Source organism: Rhipicephalus microplus, chromosome 4, assembly GCF_043290135.1.
Source record: "Rhipicephalus microplus isolate Deutch F79 chromosome 4, USDA_Rmic, whole genome shotgun sequence".
Classification (NCBI taxonomy): Eukaryota; Metazoa; Arthropoda; class Arachnida; order Ixodida; family Ixodidae; genus Rhipicephalus; species Rhipicephalus microplus.
The window spans coordinates 17,900,079-17,924,877 of record NC_134703.1 but is presented as its reverse complement, the minus strand read 5'-3'; the positions used below and the strand labels follow the sequence as shown (position 1 = coordinate 17,924,877).

At 44.2% G+C, this 24,799-nt stretch overlaps 1 pseudogene; it reads left to right on the top strand.

Moving 5' to 3' along the window:
* Positions 1-613: 613 nt before the first annotated feature.
* The window catches only part of LOC142814182 (protein turtle homolog B-like), a 42,678-nt pseudogene continuing 18,492 nt past the window's right edge, over positions 614-24,799 (top strand).

Below are 24,799 nucleotides of genomic sequence, written 5' to 3'. Positions count from 1 at the left end.
TACTGATGCGGCTGGAAAGATCTTGTGAAAACTCGTGAAACGAGAGACGGAGTATTTACAAGCATTTACTGGACACAACTATCGCTATCCGAATAAATGCCACCAGGAAAGTATAGCGTGCGCATATTAAAATTCAGCAAAGGCTTAACAAAACTTAAAACTCGTCGAGATGGCGCATATTTGGCGGAAATTTCGAGTGCTAAAACACGCACTCAGAAAACCAGAGGACATGAATGACACTATACCGTCCGCAAAGACAACCTAGCAACCAATTTTGCGGGGCATACTTCGCAGTGCTTCTTATCACTACACCACCTGTGCCTTTTCTTCAGCAAGTGTTAAGGTACCTTCATCTGTGTGCTTAGTCTCTATATAATCATGCTGAGCCTACCTCGGTTGATTATATATCTACAAAAAAATGCTGTACCCTGTAACGTGACTCTAGGCAACGTTTTCTGATGAGAAGGATTGACTTTGGCGAATGCTCACATTCCTACGCTAACGTGTACTTCGTTTGCCATGGGTGTTCAGTCTTGCTGGAAACATTCGTTTATACCGCGATGGTGTTACATGCTGCTTTCTGATCTGATTACAGTGCTCTCGGTGCGCTTAACAAACCATGTTTTTTTGATGATGCAACTATCATTTACTTTCCTATTCCGATTGCTTTTCCATGGTGCAGTTCCCCCCAAGGATGCCATTATACGGGACGAGTCGGGCAAGCCTTTGCACGGAGTGATCGGCCCTTACGACGAAGGCGCCCATCTAGTCCTCATCTGTGACGCCGATGGCGGTAAGCTCAAGGCCCACTTTTACTTTAGTTTATTTACTTTTGTACTCTTGCTTCGTTTGCCCTTTCTATTACGGTCGCACCGCGATGCCTCATTGGTGCGGCCTTCGCAGAATAAAAAGGCAATGAGCAGAGTGATTATACAGGAAATGACCAGCGAAATAGCCCCACAAATATGCTGTCTCCTGGTGCACCTAAGTCCCCCCCCCTTTTTTTTCTTTCGCTTTCAAGCTACTATGTTGAGCTGACACGTTAGTAAAATTTATAGATAGATGTGATATCGTTCATCGTTCGCTTTCCTTTGAGAGACATTACATAGAAAGCTTTCCGCAAAGTGGTTCAAGGTTTTGTCATGTTTATTGGCGCACCATAAGAAAGAAGTTATGAATTCGCATATTCTGCAATATCAGTGTTGTACACTTACTAACTACGCCAAACAATCTGTGCTAACTTTTAAAATCGTCAGTTTATTCGGAGTTAACAGACAATTATAATAAAAGCAAAACCAAATTACCAGACGTATTCGTGTTTTTTTTTAGTGTGATTCACTAAAGCTACTGAAAAGTTCGAATGTAGTCAGTTTGTGTTGCAGGTGTAAAGAAGTCATTATGCAAACTAGCGTATGTTGTGCGCACTGAGCACCAGCCCAACAGATACGCGCATCTCAATTGGAAGCTCCTTTAAAGAACAAATCGGAATCTGGCTGGTGTACTTCACATTAAAGGAAAACACATTTACATCGAACATCGGAAAAGTTCAGTGAGCTTTGCACACTGGTCATTGCTACGCTTATCAAAAAAAAAAATACAAGAATTTCAGCGCTGACTACTACGTGGCAGGAGGGTGGGCATAATTTTTTCAAATCATATAAATTTCACCCTAATGATGATGATCTGGGTGACACAAGGCGTAATGAGGTCACAAAGTCAGTACATTAAGTAAAGGCACGGTGAAGATATGATCTATGGAACTAACTTAGACGTGACTGTATTTGTAGACAATGCCGACAGTTATAAAACAAATATTGTGTCCGTAGTCTTTCGTACTCTTTATGGTTGTTTTGCAAATATAGGTAAACAATAATAGGCAATAGACAATATGTTGAATAAGTTCAAAACAAGTAACGATGCCATTTACACACGAAATTGAGCTGCATTACAGTATACATCTACAAGTAACCTGCCTGGTACATTAAGTTTTCGGCTCAAATAATCAGGCGTCCTATTAGCATTGGTAATCATGAATGCAATGTTCGCAACAGAAGTAAAAGCCCCGTGCTTTCATAAAAGCATTCAAACATTAACCTTTCACTCTGTTTAAACTTCATCACATTAGCATTTATCGTATGTAGAACTAACTGCCTAGAATACTTGGTGCCGCTGTGAATTATAAAGGGCGCGGGACAGTGACCACAATCCCTTATGAACGAAACGTTTTCGCCTCTGATATTCAGCTTTTTTTCAGATTCCGTATATACGCTTTTGACAAACTGTGTTTCTTTTGTCGCAAAGATTGAGCTTCTGCTTGAACTGTAGCTGCATCACGTTTTGTATGTATATACTTCTGAACATATATACTCTATTCGGTGAAGCCATTGTGCTAGGCTTTACAGTTATGTGCAGCTGTGTGACTGGCAAGAGCTGGTCACTAAACTTAAATATTCGCGTATACTCTCTCAGTGATAATTGACATACAGAGCTTCTTATCAATTTTTTAAAAGTAGAATGGGGCAAGTTTACGTGTGTTATGTGTGTATGATAAAATCATAGTAAGACATTAAGACAAGAGAAGCGAGATATTTTATAAAGTTTTTTTAGAAAGATTGTTTTTATGCGTCTGCCATCGCTCATGAATAGATCTTAAATAAATGTAGAGTTAAAGATGAGCGAAACTCCATCTCGCGACTGACTTAGCACATAAACAAGCAGAATGACGTAATGTGTGAGAGATAGTATTACTAGAAACACTACAAGATTAGGTAGCATTTTTTTGGCCCTGCTAAATTTACTTTGTGACTAAATATTGTTATAACGCAGCTGGTTATGGCTTGGTGATATTTTGGCCCGGTTGTTGAACTTCATGACTTGTTTTTTTTCATTCGGTTTGTGCTTTGTACGCGCTTTATATCTTAACGTCATTGTATAGATTTGATATCTAACTGAATTACTTACAGATATTAGCGTTGATGCCACAGCAGTCTGTTGCTAAGGGTGACACCAGCTGGTAAAAGTGAGACGCAATTCTTCCTACGGTGCTCTCTATAGAGAGAGTCAAATTGCGAAGTCAGCACTGACTCTTATGTTTGAAAGTTGCTTAGCCATTGCATACGCTGGAAAAACGAGCACAGTGTCGTATGCCTGAGTTATGTTGCGTTTACTCGTTCGTTCCTTAGCAGCATTTTCGTACGGCTACTGAATAAGCTTGCAGTCTCTATTTCCTAATGGTGTCTTACATACAGCTGTACATTTGGTAACATGAATGTGTCGATTGTAGGAAACGTCGATACAAACCTAACAGCGACCGCTGTAAAACTTTATCCGCAAAGCTCGCGCTTTCAGTCATTCGCAACCCTTGTTTGAAACCTCACTGTCAGGCAGTTTTCTGTAGTGCGGCGTTGGTTGTATAGCATCACGAAAATAGCGTCTGCAGATTACGCCGTCCATGTATGTCCGTTGTCTGTTGCTTTTGTGTCCGCTTACTTATTGAATCGCAGTAGCCTTTTCGAAAGCAAACACAAGGGTTGAGACGAAGGGGGTGTGCAGTTGGGCGTACTGCCTGCTTTCTCTACTTACATCATTGCACTGCTGTGTTTCTGTGGCTCGTGAAAAACCGACCACACTCACCGCTCCTCGCGAAGTGCGCACCACCGTAGCACCGTCATTGTGCGCGGAGCTGCACCGACCACGCAATCAGATAGAAAGGCGGCTCTTCTAATTCCTGTCTCGTGGCCAGTGTGGCAAGAAGCCCACATGCTCTGAAACAAGCGGGAAGATGAGTCTCGCAAAGCGCGAGATCCAAGCCGCATGGAAGAGTCTACTGTCGGTGCCGAACGTGAGTTTCATGTAAAGCATGGTGCTAACAGTCTACTAGTGTGCGGTTTTGGCTCCTTCATCACCCAGGGAGAGCTCGAAGAAGCAAGAAGAATGGCATCTCGAGTGTGGCTGTGGCTGTGGTCTTCGGTAATCGGCCTATGTAAGTGAAGCAGAAGTGGTAGACCATTCTTGCAGTGTTATCCTGGTCTGTGAAAGCCACGTTCGTGAATACGGAACGAAAATAGAAAAACGTGTAGTCGCCATAAAACCTTTTCTTTTCTTGGCCCGGTTACATCTTGTTCCCATTGAGCTTTTGCCGTCAGGTAACTTGAGTACGACTGCTAGTGCTGCCAACCTTGGCGTAGTTCCGAATACTCTCCCTTCTTTCCCATGTACTGATCTTTGAATCCGTGCGCTTTTGCCAGCTGGTGTTTACAATTGATAATCTCCCCCAATATTTCATTTTTCTCATCGTCTTGCCAGTTTTTATGACTGCAGTTCAGGTTTACTGTGAAAGAATTGTTGTCTTCATAAGAAGCGATTTTTTTCTCACAGCTGACTGGTGTGCGTCGAGGACTTAAACGCAACGACCGCGAAATGACTCAGTCACCTGTATTGCATGTATTTGTGCCATTTATGCCTTAGAGGATGTGCAAACGTTCACACAAGTCACTTCACTGTGCGACTAGAATTTAAGAAACTCCAGCCATACAGAACAGCTTCAAAGAATACCGCCATACGAAGACATGGTGCATACAGGAATTGCGCAAACAACTTGATTAATTTAAGTAACAATGTCTCGCCGTTGGCACCAACTCGCCCCATAGTAACTTTTTCAGCAACCTTCGCCAGCAAATCTTTTTTCTTTAAGCTCATTATTTTTAATTACTCCAGGGTTCCTTGCAATCCACCTGCCTTCATTACTTTGTTGCGCCTCTGACCTTTAATGGTTTCTGTCCTTTCACAGCTTACACTAAATTTTGAATCGTAAAGTCGCCAGAACCATATCTGCACACCAGAAATTCTACAGCAGGCCCTCACTCACTCAGATAAACTCATGAACACTTTCGTTATTCATTAAAAAGAGCGCCCATTTCCATTGCCAGTGGTTTCTGGACATTGTTCTCTCCACAGATACAACCGCTCATCTTTAATTCTGACTCGGCCCCCTGGAGTCACTGCTGTCGCACTTCTAACCAGCACAACTCGGCCTCTGCGCATGCTCTACGTTTTTTTTTTTTTTGCCTGATCACGTTTACTGTTCAATGAGTCTAAGCTGTATAACCCTGCTCGCACAATCTCAGCGTAACACCCTTTACCTGGTGGTATCATTCAAAGCCGCTGCGGCACGCCCTTTCTAAGCAATATGTATTTCACTAAGTACATCAGCGCCACACACTTCGCCTAATGGCTAATCATAGGACCCCATACAGTCCATTCACTTCCTGTACCACGACGAATCATTGTCGCAAAAGGCGGTGATGCCGCTACATACTTTCCACTCCTGGTGCAAATTAGTGCTTTACGAAAAGCCTGTTCACAAGATGAAATAAGTGCCGGCTCACATGTTACGGGATCGCTGGGGGTGCGAGGGGGAAACTTAGAGATATTGTCACGGGGTCGTGACGTGGCCGAAGACAGGAAACTTCGTGTTGGGATTTAACTGTTTATTTGGGCGAACCTGTGCCCGGTAAAGGGAAAGTCTAATTACAGCAGCAGTCTTGCACAGATAGCAGTCTCGGACTGATAGCGGCGAACGCAGCGTCGGCCTTCGATCAACAACAGACAAGCGGCGAAGCGCGTCGGCATTTATACCCTTGCCGTCGAATGTTCTAGCGTTATCGCTGGCGGTGGCGTAGGTTCCAGAACAATCTGTACCGTTCGCACAGTAGGCGTGATCTTATCGAAATGATCTACTACAGTCCAGAACCTTCTCGAAACCTGCAGGCGCGGTTTGCGCCGAGAATCGTGTGGTGTTTCGGAACGATAACAAAAACTTGGGAAACGGAACGTGGCAATATTTTCCCTCGTTGACAGCTTTGTTGTGGACTGCAAACTCTACGTAATGGTGAACCATCATGGCTTCGAAGGGGTTTCGGCGAACGCTCGCACTGCAATTGTGGCCACTTCTGCACATCCCAAAAAAGAGCAATTTTTTTCGCGTAAGCAAGTACTTCGTCGAAGGCGATGACAATGGTCACTTTATCTGGCAGCAAAACTTCACTGGCTTCAAAAACAGACTTTATAGTTTTATGACATGAAACAAGGAAGAACCATTCTTCCCGCAATTACAATTTTAAAAGCCATAATGGCACCGTGGCTTCTAAAAACCTGGTAATAAAGTCAAATTAAGGCGTGGAACGTAAGTACAGTGACGCTGAATATCGTGAAATATATAATGAGGCCACAATGTTGGGTATATCTCCGAGTTAATGAAATTGAGTGGTTACGCACTTCAACATGTAATCATCTGCTACTTTGTTGTAGAGTGATAGTCCGTAGACATAAGTACCATGAATAATGATGTCTGCTAGAACGTGCGGGAAATGCAGGGAAAAGAGCGTCGCCAACACCTTTTCGCTTCTATTAATTTTTCCCTGCATTATTATTTTACTCAGAATATCAGTATCTGGGAGGAAAGATTGATGACTTGTAATTATTACTGCATGTCTCAGCGCAGCTACCGTCTGAACATATTAAAAATAATTTATGGCGTTTTCATTACTAAAACCACAATAAATTTGTCAGTAAGGAGCTCCGCACTACGTTTACTTACCTGGTGCTCATAAAAACTTTAGCCTAAATCTTGAAACGTGGCTGCATTTAGTCCCGTAAATATACCCGACCGTTATGACCAGGCATTTTCAAACTTTGCTGTGCTTGCAAAAATGAAGAGTGGGGTTGGACCTCCAGTCATAGCGGCCATATTTCCATTAGAAGAAAATATAGGTACATCCGCGGACCTTGAGTGCATCTAAAAAGGCACTAAAAGCAAATAATTTATGTCAGCGTGAGAACTCAATGCATGACCACGTCTAAAAGCTGTATCAGCCGCAGTTCCCTACTTATTGAGAGCTTTAGCTAAATGTACTGCACGATGTGCACCACGAGTGGGATATTTGCGAAATGATCCCGATGACGTGAGAGTCTCCGGCTACCACGAAGCACTGGTAATCAAACTAGCTGCAGTAAAAGAAATTGCAGCATATCCACGGAGCGCATGGTGATGAGTGGGGCATCCGTCAGTCTGTCCATGCTTCCGTCCGTTCGTTCATGCATACGTCTGTGCGACCGTCCACCCGTTCGGTTTTACTTCCGTCCTTCTGTCCGCCCGAACGTCCGTCCATCCGTGCATCGATCCATGCGTCCATGCCTGCGTTCGTCAGTGCGTCCATCGATCCATGCATCAGTCTTTGCGTCCGCCCGTCCGTGCGCCTGTCCATCCGTCCGTCCATCTAGTGAACACTCAAAGTACCGCTATGTCGCATCTTTTCATCATATATTTATCGTATAGAAGTGCTCTGCCATCCAGCAGACATTCCAAGGACTAAACGACAGGTGGCGCAGCCAGACTAGAAGATACCACGCTTCCCAGAAGAATGACGAAGAATGGCATAGCGAATGCCGGCCTACTACCCAAATGCATTTAAGAATATTGATCAGGTGGGTATCAAGTAAGTGTGCTTGCAGTATTTACCCAATGAGTGTTTCGAAAAGGCTCTGAAAGGCCGCTCTTCTAGCTTTCGCTGTTACTGTGCTGCGCCTTCCGCGCAGGCCTGGCGTTTTTTTTTTTTTTTTTTGGGTTAGATAGTGCTGAAAGTGCGTCCTTCTGTTACTAGTTTTTTTTTCAGTAAGCGTTAAATAAAGGCAAATTTCAAGTCACTGATTGTCGATATTATTACTCGATACCGATACTTAATATATTGGGTAATAAGTCACCGATTCTCGTCTTTGTAGGTTATTTCATCAGAAACAACTATATTTTTATTCACGATTAACGTGCGCGGCGTTCCTCCTCAATTCAAAAGAGTGCGTGCGTGCCGCTTCTCTAGTCTGGCCGTGGAGGTGGCTGCCTACTACTACTACTACTACTACTACTACTACTACTACTACTACTACTACTACTACTACTACAGTACTACATACATCGCTGACGTATGAGCCACCGCTTAAGGAGCTTCGCCCCTCAAACGTCCCCATTTCCCCAAAGGGAATCGTGAGAAAATACGAATGCGTTTCTTGCGCCGAGAGAGGGTACCTTTGCCGTCAGACATTCGCCTTCACCGATTTTCGCCATCGCCGTGGGAGGCGCCCAGCAAGCGAACGGTCGAGGAAGGAGCGAGCGGATGGGAAAGTGGGGCACCAGCGTTCTCAGCTCGAAGTTGGCATAGCACGGCGGCTTCTCGAGCACACATATACAGATGCTCTTGAGGATCGCCCATCCAGAGAACGGGTGAGAGGGAAACGTGAGTGGAAGGTAGAGTGGGGTGCACAGAGGAGAGAGAGCGAGCGGCAAGAGGAGCGGCGAAGCACTGCAACTACCCTGTGCTACACTCTATCGCACCACATGCTGCAGTTGCTGTGGGCAAGGACAAGCAGGCGTGCCCGTAGCTCTTTCTATGGTAGAAGGAATGAGAGCGGAGAGATAACACCTTCCGGCGCACGGACACCACTGCATACAACACCGGATGCCTGACATATACCTACTAAGAAATGCGTTCGCATTTATTAAACAACCTTTCGTGGTTTCAGAGACGTAATAAAAGGCGGCTTGTTCGTGTCTGTTCGATTTATGGAACTACCTAGTGTTGCTATGGGCAATAGCCCGAGTGGTTAAAAAAATCACAGCCTATTCACAGAGTGAATGATGATGTGTGAGGCAAAGTGTCCATCAGTCCATTCGCCTTTCCGTCCGTCTATTCGTTCTTGCTTGCGTCCGTCCGTGCCTCCATTCATTCATTCGCCCGTCCGCGCGTCCATGCGTCCGTCTCTGTGTCAAACAGACATACAGACGACGGACGGACGCGGCCAGCGGACGGTTCTTGGTTTGCCGATAAAATCCTCCGAAGCTTCCAGGATATGCTGTGTGGTGATTACTATATACATGCATACGTATACAGGTGACGACCAACCCGCGCCTTCTTAACCAACCCGACCAACCCGCGCCTTAAGGCGCGCTTTAAGGAGCTAAAAAGACTTTTAGGGGCGAAGCTCCTTATAGCGGCACCCGTTCGTTCCTCGCAGTCGTAGTAGTAGTAGTGTGTAACCAGTCTTATATTTTGACCTACAAGGTGGTGCCGGTGGGATATTTCTTCTGAGCGTTGTTGAACAATAAAAAATTCGCAGCGTGCGCATTAACTAAAAGCCGAATTCTCCTGTCTCTCATTTCCCATTAGCAGCCATTGGCATGTACATTGAGCACTATCTGACAAGAAAGGGTTGCTACGTTATACTCGCTGGGCGTAACCTCCTAGGTTTTAGAAAGGCTTATTGAGCGTTGGGTTACAGTGCCATGGATACAGTAAACTAGTATATACCATAAACTCGAGGTGGTTAAAGGGGGGAAGTTGACACGAAGCGCAAGCCGTAAGAAAGTGTACGTGTGCCTCCTCTCGTTGAGTCCTTGGAATGTCCGCTGGATCGCGGTGCTTCTATATGAGCAATATATGATGAAAAAATGCGAGATGGTGGTACTTGGAGTGTGGAATAGATGGACGAATGGACACAAAGAGAGATGCATGGACGGACGCACGGATGGCTGCAAGGACGGGTGGACGCATGGACGAACGCAGGGACGGACGCACAGAACAGACGCACGCACTGACGGGCGGATGGTCCTACGGGTGGTCACAAAGACGCACGCATGAACGGACGGAAGCAGGAACGAATGGACGTACGGATGCTTCGCCCCACTCTCCATCATTCACTCCATGGATATGCTGGCATTTTTTTCCGCCTGATTAGACTTAGAGTAACTTTATATGCTACATTTCGTTAGCGGAGATCGCCATAGGTCTGCCATCTTGCCCACTGACGGCTCCACGCCATATAGGAAAGCCACGCCTTCGGATTGGAGGAGCCGACGCGGCCCAGCGGCTCCGTGGAGTGTCTCGCGCGTTCACAACCTGTCACTGGCGCAATGACTATCGCTTCAAAGAAGCAAAGAAGAAAGAAAACTGGAACGAAAAATTTATGTTTGATCCCTGCGTCATAGAAATCAGTAAAACACGAAAGTAAAACGTGTTCTTACAGACGTACTTTAACGTTTACTGTACATTGATATAGGAGAGTTAGCGCGTTGTCTAGTAGTGTTTGACAGCTGTAACACGGCTTAACGTAGATGCATCCACGTTAACTCTTAGCCATACATTTCCATCTCGGTCACTAACATTCATCAATAATGATTAAAAAACCCCTTGTGGCCATCGGTCAGTGCGAAACATGAAAAGCTATGAGACAGCAAGGAGAATGTGATTGATTGGTACCGAACTAGGGCTATGGTCACTTACTCGTGAAATCTTGGAGTTATTAGGCGCCACGGCCCGATCAGAGGGAAACGCAATGCATGTTATGTCTTGTCTGTTGGCGGGCAACAATTGTTTTGGTGGGGCGAGTGTAAGCGGCGAACGCGCATTTCGTGCAGCCATAGAGTTTCCTAAAATTAACTAGAGGGGACTCTGGCGCTGCGATCGTTCAGTGACCCTCGGAATGATGGTGGGTAGTACACAGATTTGCCTAGTCTTCGTACTTGCGGGTGGCGAATCGCACTTGTGGCTTCGTTTACTGCTGTGTTTCGGTTTCGTTTCGAAAAAATACAACGAGCCATTTTGAACTTCGTGACCTGATTTGAAATAGTGAGCCTAAAGGTATAAAGCGGTGAAGCACAACCGCTTGAACATTTGCTGAATTTTGTTTCGTGAGAAAGCATTTCCAAGCCACACGAACCAGAAGTATGACAATTAGACAAATTCGTATACTATCCATCATTCTCATGCTCGCAGAATCACCGTGTGTTTCAGCTCCTACTGACACTAGTGCCAGATTTCTCTGTAGTGTATAATTAGGAAACTCTATGCGTACGGCCAGACTAAGCAGGTGCGTTGCTTTTTATGCATTGCAGAGCTTTTTTTGTCTATAAATGAATGTTGTAAGTGACACCGACGCTTGTGGTAAGATATCCACCTGGGGGTGTGCTTGGCTTTGACAAAATTGCACATACTTCTAATGACAACGCGCCGAAATATATGTACGCTTAGAAAGACGCGTCAAAGGAACTAATCGCTGATGCAATAGTCATGATGCGTTACTGAACTCTACCAAGAACGCTGACAGAACTGTTGTAGATGTAGAAGGCCTACGTTTTCTGGGTTCAAAGTATGTGATCATGGTGCAGTGGTAGAGTGCCCGGCATCTGTTGCTGAAATCCCATAGGTGACGGGTTCGACTTTCAACGACAGAACTTTTTGTCTTTGTATTGTCACATTTTTCCATCTAGTGTATTTCTGTCACTTATGTGACAGAAATACGTCATTCAAGTTTTGGTGGGCCCCGGCATAGAATATCTTTGTGTTAAAATAATTGCTACACCAGTAGGTTTACTTTTTTATTTAAATAGCCGACAATAAAACCTTCATTTAATTTGTTGAGCATCGTGTACATGATTCCCGATAAATAAAGTTCCTTAAATCCTTTATTTCACACGTTAAAGAGCCCCAGGTGGTCTAAATTTCCGGAGCCCTCCACTACGGCGTCTCTCATAATCATATAGTGGTTTTGGGACGTTAAACCCCACATATCAGTCAATCAAATCCCTTATTTCATTTTTTTTTGACGCAGCGCATCAAACGATTTAGTAGGTGGCTCGATAAAAGAACCGCTAGAGCTTTCACTCTGCCTTTTACGATTAATGCAAATAAATTACAATTTTCGGCATGTCTGCGTAGCTGTGGCATAGGGCAAACACTCGGCGAGGCTTCGAATGCCATGCCGCGCAATGCCTGGACTGTAATATACTGTTCTGATAGACCTGTAAGGTATACATTAAAACAATCACTTGCTCACAATGCAATTGTTCCATTTCATTTGATGTACGTCAACGAGTACACGCAAAGGAATACATACACGGTTTGTTAGCCTAGTCTAGTCGCAATTATATTGCAGTGGTATTCATAAATACACTTTACAATCACATGTCAGTCAGGCGTCACGTAAATGGTAATGTGCATTCTGGATTCTACTGTAATGTTAGAATAAGTAACGAGTCATATTAAAATGCCAACACATTCGACCGCAGGTCGAATGTGTCGATTTTGCAGCACTGAGTCACGGACACGGCGCTGCACTTCAGTAGCGGCTGCTATAGGATGTTGCTCGTAGACACCCTGGTTGCTTTAACCCCTCAGGGCCCTTCGCAATAAAGTTCTTGACTCATTGACCGGCTGCTTACTGCTCCGTACGATACTGGGCCTACGCTATACACGCCTGGAGCATGTGTGCTTTTGTAATAAAAGGTGCAAGTTAGCTGAAAACAGGCGCGTAGCCATAAATGTTTTTCGGGGGGGGGGGGGGTGGAGGCACGTGCCCGGTGTGCCACCCCCTAACTACGCCCCTGGCTGAAATAGCCTAATAAGACTTATCAGGGCTTCTGGTTATCTATTTTTTCGGTTGCAACAACTGGAGCGCATCGCAGTGTTCAAACTATTCGGATGTGTATACTTGCAGGGCGTCCCGCACCAGCAGTGACGTGGTGGCGAGGCTCCGAGCTAGTGGACGACAAGTACGCCCTCTCGCCTCTCGATGTGGTTCGCAACGAGCTGGTCATTAAGAAGCTGCAGCGGTTGGACCTCCTCACCACGTACACCTGCCAGGCGTCCAACACGAACCTGACCCTGCCACGCTCCTCATCCGTCACCATCAACATGAATCGTGAGGGACCTTTTGGTTTCACAAACTGTTCACTGATTCATTAGTGACCCTTTCTTTTCGACATAGCGGGTTCTGACGCAGCCTACCGCGTGTGACGATGTTTTCGGATGTAAAAAAAAAAGGAAAGAAAACGCGAGGTGGGCGCTAACTTGCAGCACACTCATAGTGAAAGCTAGAATAGCGTCATTTATATATCCTGCGTAGGGGCTCTAGAAATACCAGGAGTGACCAATTTCTCAGCAGCCATCGCGCTATAAATCTTCATAATGTTTGTGAAGCATAAAACGGTCTACAATTCCTCTCCGTTCGGAAAAGCGTGATACTCACCACACGCTCGTAAGTATTGACACTGCGGATGATGGCGATGAAAAGTTATAGCTGCGCTTCGTGTAATGGGTTAGAGGTAAGGTAGCCAGATTGAATAAAGTAGCCAGGAATTTAGAACAAGCAGCAAAAATGTAGTCAGCTTAAAACAAGGGCATTAAAAGTAGCCCAAAATAAGCCTATGCATATCTGAAAACTACTTTACATTTTTATTTAAATGAATAAATACGAAAGTCTTGCGGTGAAAATGAAAATGTGCTGCACGAACAGTAAATATCGTAATTCCTGAGATTCAAGCAAAAATTGTTGACCTTAGCATAGTTATTTTGTGCACTATTGCTAATGGCGCTTGTGTTACTGTTTTTCAGTGCTCACTTATAGTGTCAGATACCAGATATCTCATGCTGATAATTGTAGACCCCCCCCCCCCCTTCCTTGTGCAAGTAGCACTTTCAATTACTCTGCAGTTGCCATTCTATCGAAATTGAGAGTCGCGTTCAGCAACGGGTGATCTGCAAACTGAAGGCCCTAGCGCCAATTCTCATTTCGTCTTAACCAGGCATGCAAAAGCAATTTTTTTGTCCTCTCGTGAGGTCTTCCTAACAGGAGCGAGCGTTACATTATAAAGGTGTAGTTTTGTATCATGTTATGACCATCAATTCAGCCTTACCGCCTGCTTAGGACAGTGTACCATCATTTTCATCAAAATTCAGCTGTCAACGTGATTAGTGGGCGAAATCCACTTTTCAGATATGAAAACACGCTTTGACTACCATGTTTTGGCAACGTATAGTCAAATACCAGCGGTTGCTGCGCCACCAGATATTGACAGTTTTGCTCAGACCAAGGAGATTAGAATGTAACCAAAAATGAGCTAAGTAGCTGAGACGACTCTGATGTCATCTCCAGCCTAAAAAAGTAGCCAAGTTGCCGCAAAATAGCAAATCCTGGCAAGAATGGTTCGTAGCATTCAAAAATCTACTTGTAACCCAATTCTAATTGTGTGACACCTCGTTATTATTTTATTCAAATGCTTTATCGCACATGTTTGCACGACTTGTTCCCCGACATGAAGCCGGCATATGGTTGTCTTTATTGGCCTTGGGTCTTGGATCGAATAATAAGCTGCTACGCAGAAGGCCCGGGTTCAAATCCCAATGCATCAGGATAGTGGAAGTTGCGGCGGCAGACAACTACGGCACCGAAAGTGACCCTGGTTTTAATCTCGTCACAAATTATCCTGTAAAAATTTGCTTTAGCACACAGGACGCCTCGTCGCTGTCGACATTTTTGTTCCCCATGAATGGGTCATATGCACTTCAGGTGTTTGGCTAAGAATTCAGGGTTTTAATGTAATTATTAGGTGAAAGCTGTATGACTGATGAGATGTTCTGAATTGTTTAAAACAAATCTACTGCACCAGTGCAAAATTTAGCAAGAAAGTCATCCTGAGGTGACCGCGATTATTAAAGATGGTTATACCTGTCATAGAATATTGGCGAACACAGTGGTGAAAGTGAGCTGGTACATGCATAAAAATTATAGGGACGAATGTGTGCAAGAATAAACAGGAAAAAACGTTATAGGTGAAATGGTCTATTATTATAATACAATTAATAATAATAATAATAATAATAATAATAATAATAATAATAATAATAATAATAATAATAATAATAATAATAATAATAATAATAATAATAATAATAATAATAATAATAATAATAATAATAATAATGTATTATTATTAATATAATTGTGTTGTTGTTGTTGTTGTGCAAGCCGCTTACGGAGAGACCAATACCAATTTTCATTAAGTCAACTCATTGTGTGTCTCGGTCATAACAAAAGTTGCCCTGGCCGTAAACACTGTCCCTACTGGGTATTCATTTATTTTTCCTCCAGTATTCTTCTGTGATGCTAATACGCATTCAGTGTGAGTATACATATTATTTTTTCTTGATGCATACGAACATTTCTATCAGACTGCGGGATAAAAAAGCTGGTGCGAAGACAATATGCCGGAACCAACAGTCATTTACGTATCAGCTTAGTTTTGTCAGGCGCATAATGCGTCTCTTTTGTTCGAAGGTTAGATAAAGGGCCCACCATTTTCTTCGTGTTTCGACGCAGCCCCGTATACGTATGTTCAGGGACGCGTGAACGCGTGGAGCGAATGCTGTAACCGTACGCTCATTGAGCACCAAGCTTGTAATGCTGCTAACGCGTCGAATGGACAACAACGGTCCATTGTCCCTTATTGCCACTACCTTGAGTCTATTTGGGTGTTGCCGGAAACACTTCTGTGAACAAAGCCGTGCTTGCGGCCGCGCACGCACACACTACGGTATTGCACACGGCATCCCTAAACGCCATCAGAAACGGGCGGAGATGGGAGAAACCGACGGCCCATCCATCAAGCATGCCTTCTATCAAATAAAATAAAGAAAAAAGCTGGAAGGCAAGCTCAGTTACATGTTTCGGCAATGTGAATTTTTTTTCAAGTTGAATCGACAGTGTATAAAGGGTCTTTCATATGGAGATTGCTTCTCGATGTAGAAAGCTATATAGTTGAATTCGTCAAGGACTGTACAATAAGAATAAAAAATGGGGATAAATAGTGAATGCTTTTTTTCCCCTGGCTCATCCAAAAACATTGACCGTTCGTATATTCAAGCTCTTTTCAAGCTTAGGCTATTGTGTCACGCACGCTAAGACTGTGCTTGCAAATTCATATATACATTACCCCATGCTCGGTTTTATTGCCACACAGCTTTTCAAATCCATCACCAATTAAGGCCAAATGAAAGTATGTGACAGTTTTTTTTTTGAAGAATCGCCAACACCCACCACTCATCGGAACATGTATGTAGATACACAAATAGGAAGCGTTCGTCGGCACTTCCAAATTGACATCAGGGCCACAACACACAGCCAAACAAGAGGAAGGAGTGAAATTAAGCGTCGATTGATTGACTGGTTTGTGGGTTTAACATCCCCGAACAACCATATGATTATGAGAGACGCCGTAGTGGAGGGCTCCTGAAATTTTGAGCTCCTGGGGTTCCTTAACGTGCACCCAAATTTGAGCATACGGCCCTACAACATTTCCGCCTGCATCGGAAGTGCAGCCGCCGCAGCCGAGATTCGATCCCGCGACCTGCGGGTCAGCAGCCGAGTACCTTAGCCACCAGAACACCGCGGCGGGGCGTGAAATGAAGCGTATATGTATGCTTTAGTGGTGCTGTGGAATTTCTAATCTCGAGACAAGAGCGTCTTTGAGCGTAAAGTCCGTATTTGGTCCATGCGATGAATGAGGTAAAAAGATCGCATTAGCTTCCTTTTAATGTGTCTGACCTATTTCGTATACTTACGGCCTACGTTGACTAAAACGGGATTAATAATGGTATCCGAAATGATTGACGAAAGACGTAAGTGTAATGACGCGTCTTTGTTTAGCAGCCTGATGATAGATGAAATATAGTGCGACAAGAAATAGGAGAAAGCTTTGACTAGAAAACAAGGATAAACGAGAGCTTGCAGCTCAAAGCTCTTCCCTTTCTCTCATGTCGTATCCGCGTGAATCGTCCTGCTAAAAATTAAAAGAAGTTAACAGAATTATACGTAGCACCTGTTGTGTCCATAGCGTAAAGCGAAGAAGTGGACTCTTCAGTCCACTTGTTCGCCAGACCACTTTTTTTGACTCCGCATTAATTTTGCGTCATTGCTTTGTCGTTATGAGAGGAGGAGCTAAAGCTGGTTTAAATGTTATCTGGGTAACGCAACCAAACATGGACGCAAAAAAAGCGAAGAAGGCAAAGCAAGTTCTTACTTAAAAAAAGAAATAGTGGCATTGTTGAACGTTAGCGCTTCTCTCGTCCACAGCGGCTGTTCTTGTGACCATGTTTTCTTGCACTATCAAAATAACATTTCTTCTCACAGTGACCAGTGGGGTCATTTCGCCAGCCTCATCAAATGCTCTCGTGGTTTTTTTCGTGGGTCAGGCCCAACAATTGGTTTGATGACGTCTCGGCATTTTCGTGCAGTTCGACCGCTGGATGTGCGGATCACGACATTGAAGCGACCTCTGTCGGCACACCGCAAGGTGGAGCTGTCGTGCCAGTCGACGGGTGGCCGGCCAGCGCCGAAGCTCACCTGGTGGCTGGGGAAAAAGAAGCTCTCCTTTGCTCGGGACAATGTGTCGGTGGGTGACAACGTTACGACGAGCACCGTTTCGTTCGCGCCCAACACCGACGACCACGGAAAGTACCTGGCATGTCGCGCAGATAACCCGCTGCTCTCCAGCGCTGGCCTCGAGGACGGCTGGACGCTCAACATCCAGTGTGAGTGTGTCTCACATGTTTGTTTAGACGTTTGTCACAAAAGAGTGGGAAGTCAACAACAAAAAAAGTCACCACAATCGATCTCTATCGTCTAGTGCTCGGCCCAGCCGGCACGTGCTTTCTTCAAACTCTTCATATTTTTGAGACCTTGCTAATTAGGGATAAAATAAATAATAACGTTTAATTAAAGCGAGCTAATGAGCTAATAATACGCTAAAGCACCACGGGAGACATGTAGTTCTGGAGCCTTATGCTGTAGACGTCCCTAATGAGCACATCATATAGATTTGCGACGTTAAACCCTGGCGATTATTATTATAACCTTGCTTCCTTGACAAACACCAGCCTGCTAGTCTAAACAATGGCTCCAGCTACACCCCTGTTCAAGAATTTTTATATCTGTAAATGTAAGACGAATTGAAGATAAACTGGGTATGTACTAAGAACACATAACAAAGATATACATTTGCAATCTGCGATGCTGCTTTAGTTGATCGTGACATGGTGCTTCACAAGTTCAGCATGCAACATTGGCGTAGAGAGTGGTTGTAGCAGCAGGAGCTTTAGGATAGGGCAACAAAAGCACCTTGAAACTCTCTACGTTTCTACTATCTTTTCACTATGAATTATTGTGCTGTTCTACCTCTATTTTCGAAATATTCGCTGCGGCCTTCGTTATAAGCTCGGTTAGGAAACCTTCTTTGTAAATTATTTTTGTTTTATTTGGCATGACAAGAGAGAGGTGTAAGAATGTGGGTGGTATATGAGCATGTTCACACTGTTAAGTAGAATAGGTTGCGCGTGCGCAATACGTGTTTTCTAACTTTGCCGTAAAGCCAAAGGTGCGGTGTGGTCTCTAGAATTTGACTCGTGTCTGTACATCTGTCTTTATATTACTGTCACCACCTCACTGTCCTTGTTTCCTTCCTCCATCGCCTTTAGAGGCAATTACAAGTTACAAATTGGGTTTCTCTGTTCTCTCATTTAATTATTGCAGGTTTATTCATCTCTCTCCTATTTTCCCACCCCACTCGCCTTTACTTTAATTATAGCGTGAATGGAGTTCTTACTTTTAAAGTGTTCTTTGTTTTCAGTTCTTTGTTCAATAAGACATTCTTTGGAAACTCGAGTGTTGCCTCCGCATTTTGCACGTGGCGGCAACGTCATTCCTAAAATGTATCGTTTCGCGACGACATTGTTTTCTTTCTTTTCTTTCGAGCCCGCTAAAATCTTATGAAAAAGAGGCAATGTGCGTTACTCGGCCTGCGCGGGCCTCTGCGCCATGGGTGCCGCAGAACCATTAGTAGAAAACTCGCACGAAATTCCTAACTAATGAATGACTGGAGCTCTGCTTGATGCAAGCTTCGCGCTGGGCTCGGGCCGAGCGACCTCACGTACTGCGTGAAATGACAAGTTCCTTGTTATGCATTGTGTTACGCTCGCAGTTCATTACAAGTTCTTGTGCAGTGAGGCGTTTATCGGGAAGCTCTTTGCTACTGGGTGCTGCGGCAATGTATAATTTGTTAGATCTTGTTGTTTATTTCGTACACCCCCACAGAAAAAGGTGTGTTAAACTTGCTTCGGTTATCACTGTTTTCAGTCAGTGTTTTTGTGAACGAGTTTATTCCACTACAAGTTCTTCCATAATGCTTAAAAATAGAGGCATTCAGCTGTGGAGAAAGAGATAAAATACAAACTCGTCCGAAGGTACTTCTGCTTTGTACCTGAAGTTATGCTAATTTGCGAAATCAGCGTGCGTATACATGGCATGCAAGCGAGGTTTTAGTTTTAACGTTTGTTACTTTAAGATGACTGATTTAGGCCTGTGTGCACAATTTGCGAAGCGAGAAATGCCTGTTCAGCGTAGGCAAGGGTAGGGCTATAGTGATTTCATTAACAAACGGGAATCGGCAGGCCGTTCAGATAATTATTTGAAGCGTGCGTCGTGTGTACTGACTCCCTGACTCTCGTTCTTTCACGCAGATTTCCCCACATTTAATGTTGATGACGATGGTAGCCTCTATGAATGACTCACAACCACTCTGGGGTATTGGCCAAAAAAGAATAATTTATAAGTAAGAGTGATCGTATAAGAATTGTATGAATATTCAAGTGAATTCTCGTCTTCATCACATGATTTCATATTCATGGTACTAGTGAATATAGTTCCGGGCTTCTGAGAAAATGAAGTTTTAGTTGCACTATCACGACAGAGATGGGTGCATAGATTGGGAGAACACAACCTAATTGATCACAAGCATGTCAAAGCGTAACGAAGTGACCAGCCCTTTTTATCCCCCCATCCCCAAACATACGACGAAAACAAAAGGAGAAATGGGAGGCAAAGAAGTTAATTCACCTTTATTTAACAGAAACCCGTACCATACACCTTGTTTCTGAGAAACGCAGTTACTAAGTGGCAATTTCTATTCTGCTGTTACTTCGGCAATTTTGGCATAAAGCTAGGATAATATGCCGTGCATTAAGCGTGGAAATTGGCGGTTGATATCGGTAAATTATCGGAGAAAGAGAACTCATCCTGCATTACGTTAAAAACAAGTACTTTGTTTTATGTGAAAAGACGTGGTAAAAAATACCGAAATGCCAAAAGTGACCATAACCATAAACAAAAAAAGGTGGCTTATTATCGTAGGTCAGCAACTAAAGAGGCCTTGTAGGTGTAACATGTTCATAAAGTTAATACGCCACACTGAATTGACGAGGACAGGACATGGAGAATGCACACATGCGCTAACTTTAACATGAATTCATTCGAAGCTGTATCTCGTAGAGATTGCAGTAACGGACCACGCACTATCGCAACAGGAAGCGCTAGCTCTATATGCATCCACAGTTGTATTGTGTGACGTTACTGTATGAAGAACACAGATAGCAAGAGGCAACATGAAATTCACGGCGTGCCTGTCATGTACTACGTGATTGACATGGAACAATCATGGTGCAGCCATGTCCCGTTCCCTGATTTGATATGCACCATGTTAATCGCAACGTGACTGTATGACAAACAAAAATGACACAGGGTAATTGGCAACGAAAAATCATCACATGTCATGTTTCACATGGCTTGCATGGCATGTTGATAGTGCGCTGGCGGCCATTTCGCTAACTTGATATAGACTAGACCTAGAATTGCGTAACGTGACTCTAAGAAGAAGATAGATGACAGGTCAAAACAAGAAAATCGTGACTTTCGTGTTACGTACGACTCGATTTACATGCCAAGCTCATGTTGCACTCACAGCCATTTCGCTAGCTTCGTATACACCAAAATCGGCATGGCGGAACTCGACTGTATGACGAACGTAACTGTTCGAACATGTGAAGGATGACATGACCGTTAAGTACAGCACAATAAGCTCCTTGCTGGCTGCTTAACATCACGTCGATTGTACAATACATGGGAAGTGCCCATTTTATTATAATATTGTTTCATTATTATTATTATTATTATTATTATTATTATTATTATTATTATTATTATTATTATTATTATTTCTTGCACAAAGTAAGTATTATGCGATGTTAGACATCGTATACACTTGCGTTAAAGACCACTCGTAATGGCGTAGAATTGACAGTGCTTTGTCAGCTTCCCAGTTGTCTTGTACGAGCTACATTTGTATACGCTGACTATTTATGGCGTGTACCAGTTAGCCCATTTCAGCCGCCTGCGTTTTGTTTCACCACTCACGTGCTGAGTGCAGTTTTCGGCATATCCATGGTGGCAGGCTCACCGAGTGGTCTGGGTGCTTGTAGTGGCAATCAACGAAAATGCGCTCACAAATGAGGGAGCGGCGATCCACATAAGCCGTTGCGCATAGCCTTAATTTTGTTATTTTGAATGTCTAGCCCGCACACGCTGTGTAGAGGTGCAATCAACCGGCGTGCAAGCGGCGAGGGTGAGTCGGGAAAGTATGTGAGAAAGCAGCTCGTTGTGGCTGAAGTAGACACGACATGGAGTGCATTTTCAACGCATTTCCGGCGTCGAATCAGCCGTCATATACGTGGCCTGCTTCACGCCCCGCAAAATGAACCACGATTCACGATGACCTCTTATGCCTTCGATACTCTCGTAGGCTTCGACCAGCAAGCTTTGGCAGCACATTTGCAAAGCGTAGTAGGTATGCGCGCTACGCAGGTGTTGCAATTCTTTCCAAAATACGTTTGTAATGCGTTTGATACGTATCCCATTTAAAACAGTGTGCAAATTAAATGGTGCCGTTTCGTAAGTAGGCAAACCCACGCTGCACGTTGTTTAATGAAAGCGGCGCTGCTGTCCTTCTTTCTTTCCTTCCTTCTTTCTTTCTTTCTTTCTTTCTTTTTTCCTTTCTCTCTTTTCTTCTTTCTTTCGTCATTCCTTCCATTTTTTCGTTCTTTCTATTGTTTTTATTCTTCTTTCCCCTTTATTTTTTCTTTCTTTTCTTATGATATGGTCACAAAATTATCGTTTTTGTATCGTTATTGACGTTGTCATTATGCCTTTTCTATGACGCTAGACATGCATATATGTATAGGTACTATCAGTCAGGTACTCTGTAGAAAGTAAATGCGTTTAACATAAAGGATAAGAAAGACCGCGTCACTAATCGGCAAGCCCTTTCCCTTTACTTAAATAGAAACAGCGTTATCTACTTTCGAGTTCAAATAGTGTTTAAAGTAGTCCACCTTGTACATGTCATCGTAGACGTTTTACATTTCATGCACCGCCGCTTCGAAACGCGACCAATAGCGTAACAGTAATTTATGCACACTGACCTGACCGTTAAATGTTAAGAACAATCCCGAAGACGTGGCGAAGAACGTAATCAAGAGACACAATGCATTGCCAACTGAATATAGCGTTCAAACAAAAGACACATGTTGCACACAATAAAAAATTGCAGCATATCCACAGAGTGAATAATGATGAGTGGGTTGAAGCGTACGTCCGTCCATCCGTTCATCCCAACCGCCCGTCCATTCATCTGTCTGTCTGTCTGTCTGTCTGTCTGTCTGTCTGTCTGTCTGTCTGTCTGTCTGTCTGTCTGTCTGTCTGTCTGTCTGTCTGTCCGTCCGTCTGTCTGTCTGTCTGTCTGTCTGTCTGTCTGTCTGTCTGTCTGTCTGTCTGTCTGTCTGTCTGTCCGTCCGTCCGTCCGTCCGTCCGTCCGTCCGTCCATTGATTCATTCTTACCTGCTGAGTGAGTCATAGAACTAGGCGGTCACGTACCAACTTCGCTCCTCAAACTAAAAAATAAATTAATAAAATACTGAAACTATTTTATTCGCTTGTGTGTCTCATGATCTCGTAATTACATTTTCGGTGAGATATTGTTTGCTAAACACTTCGCTGTCATGCGAAACTCTAAAATGAAAAGAAACCAAAGGGAAGGAAGCACCTTTTTTTAATTCTTCTCCTTCGCTTCTTTTTCTTATTCGAGTTTCGCGTACTACGATGTGTTTGGCAAACAGAAACTCTCTTAAGAAGTTTCCCTGAAGTACATTTTTTGCACAGTAGACCAACTTTGTCTTTTCTCAGTGCCTCTCTCATTTTCTAGTGGTTGAACCTCTCTTTCTTAATTTTTAAGAACAACAGTCTTGCACGAGCATTTGTAGAACAACGGGGATGGTGTGTAGCGCACGATACTCCTGGACTGTGACTTCGTAAGTTTGTTCTTCATCGCTTCTTCTTTGTTTCTTTGTTACTATTTGTTTTTTCGCTGCAGGGTGGCATATCAATTATTCTAAACTGAACGACATTCATAACTCTCCTTTTCCTAGGCTTCCTTCTTACGTTTTCACTGCTTCTGTGTAATCGGATGAGTGCGTTTCATTGCGCACTGTGGTTGCAGATGTTCCGCGACTGAGCCTTTCACTTGGCGCTAACACGAAGCACAAGGCGATCCGCGAAGGCTTGGACGTGTACCTGGAGTGAAACATCCAGGCGAACCCGGCGGTCAGCGAGGTGGGCTGGAAGTTCGAAGGGAAGCCGCTCTACAGCAACGTCAAGCAGGGCATCATCATCAGCAACCAGTCGCTCGTGCTGCAGAAGGTGCGGCGTGGGAGCCGCGGCCACTACCAGTGCGTCGCCGCAAACGTCGAAGGAGAAGGGGAGAGCGACCGCGTCCTGCTCCGGGTCCACTGTGAGTCTAAAGTTGCATGAAAATAATGTTTCTGGCTATTTGCAAGAGCAATGTGGCTTGACTATGCGAGGAAGCATTGGCGTTCTCAGAAATATCAATTCAAAGGCGGAGGCATGTTTGATGGTAGTGCACCCCCTCCCCCCTCGATTAGAAGAATCAGAAAAAGTTCTTGTAAAGCAACAACATGAGATTTCGGCTGCCATCATTGCTAAACACATGCATGTGCAACACTCGGTCAATTTGTACAATGACGGGATGGTTTCGATTGCATAGAGGCAAAGGACAGAGTTGACGACCTCTGCCACCCTTCCTCTGACTTAAAGAATTATGGTGGAAGCGTTAAGCAAAACGAGGAGTTTGTGAAAGGCAGGGACCTAAACCGATTCAGGACAACCATTACGTCACTTTTCACTGAGGACAGCAATTGGGAGGGGAAGGGGGGAGAAGAGTTTCAAAGTAGAAGATAACGAATCGGTCGCCGATTTGCGCTGTACAATATGTACGAATAGGAAAGCCTATCCCGCCATTCAGTGCACTGAGCAATAAAAAATCTTGTCTGTGTTTTCGCAGACGCGCTGGTCTGCAAGAAGCGCCAGAACCTCGTGTACGGCGTGGCGCGTGACGAAGAGGCCGAGATCTCGTGCGAGGTGGAGGCAGACCCGTCCGAGCTGAGTTTCAAGTGGTCGCTCAACAACTCGGTCGAGGTTTTCGATGTGAAGATGTTCACCGTGAACGGCACAACGAGCGTGGCCTCATATCGCCCTCGCTGGAAGCACAGCTATGGCCTACTCTACTGCTGGGCCACCAACACCATCGGGATGCAGAGGGAGCCCTGCGCGTTCCACATTATACCGGCAGGTGAGTCGCTCATCTCATCGGCATCCTGAAGTGGTCTACGTGCATGATCTCACTAAGATAAGTACAACAGCAAAAAACAAGAAGTATGTTTTAATCTCTATGGGGAGCCCTTATTTTCACGCTTATGGCGCTTTTCAAAGGGACAAGTTAACTCTGTTTCAGCAATCATGACTCTCCGGCGAGAGTACGATGGTCTCCTAAAAATTCACGTTTCCTCTTACGGGGCGCCCCCAATTCAGAATTCACGAAAAAGGGCATTTGCGTTTCAAAGGGACAAGTTAACTCTGTTTCAGCAATCATGACTCTCCGGCGAGAGCATGATGGTCTCCTAAAAAGTCACGTGTCCTCTTACGGGGCGCCCCCAATTCAGAATTCACGAAAAAGGGC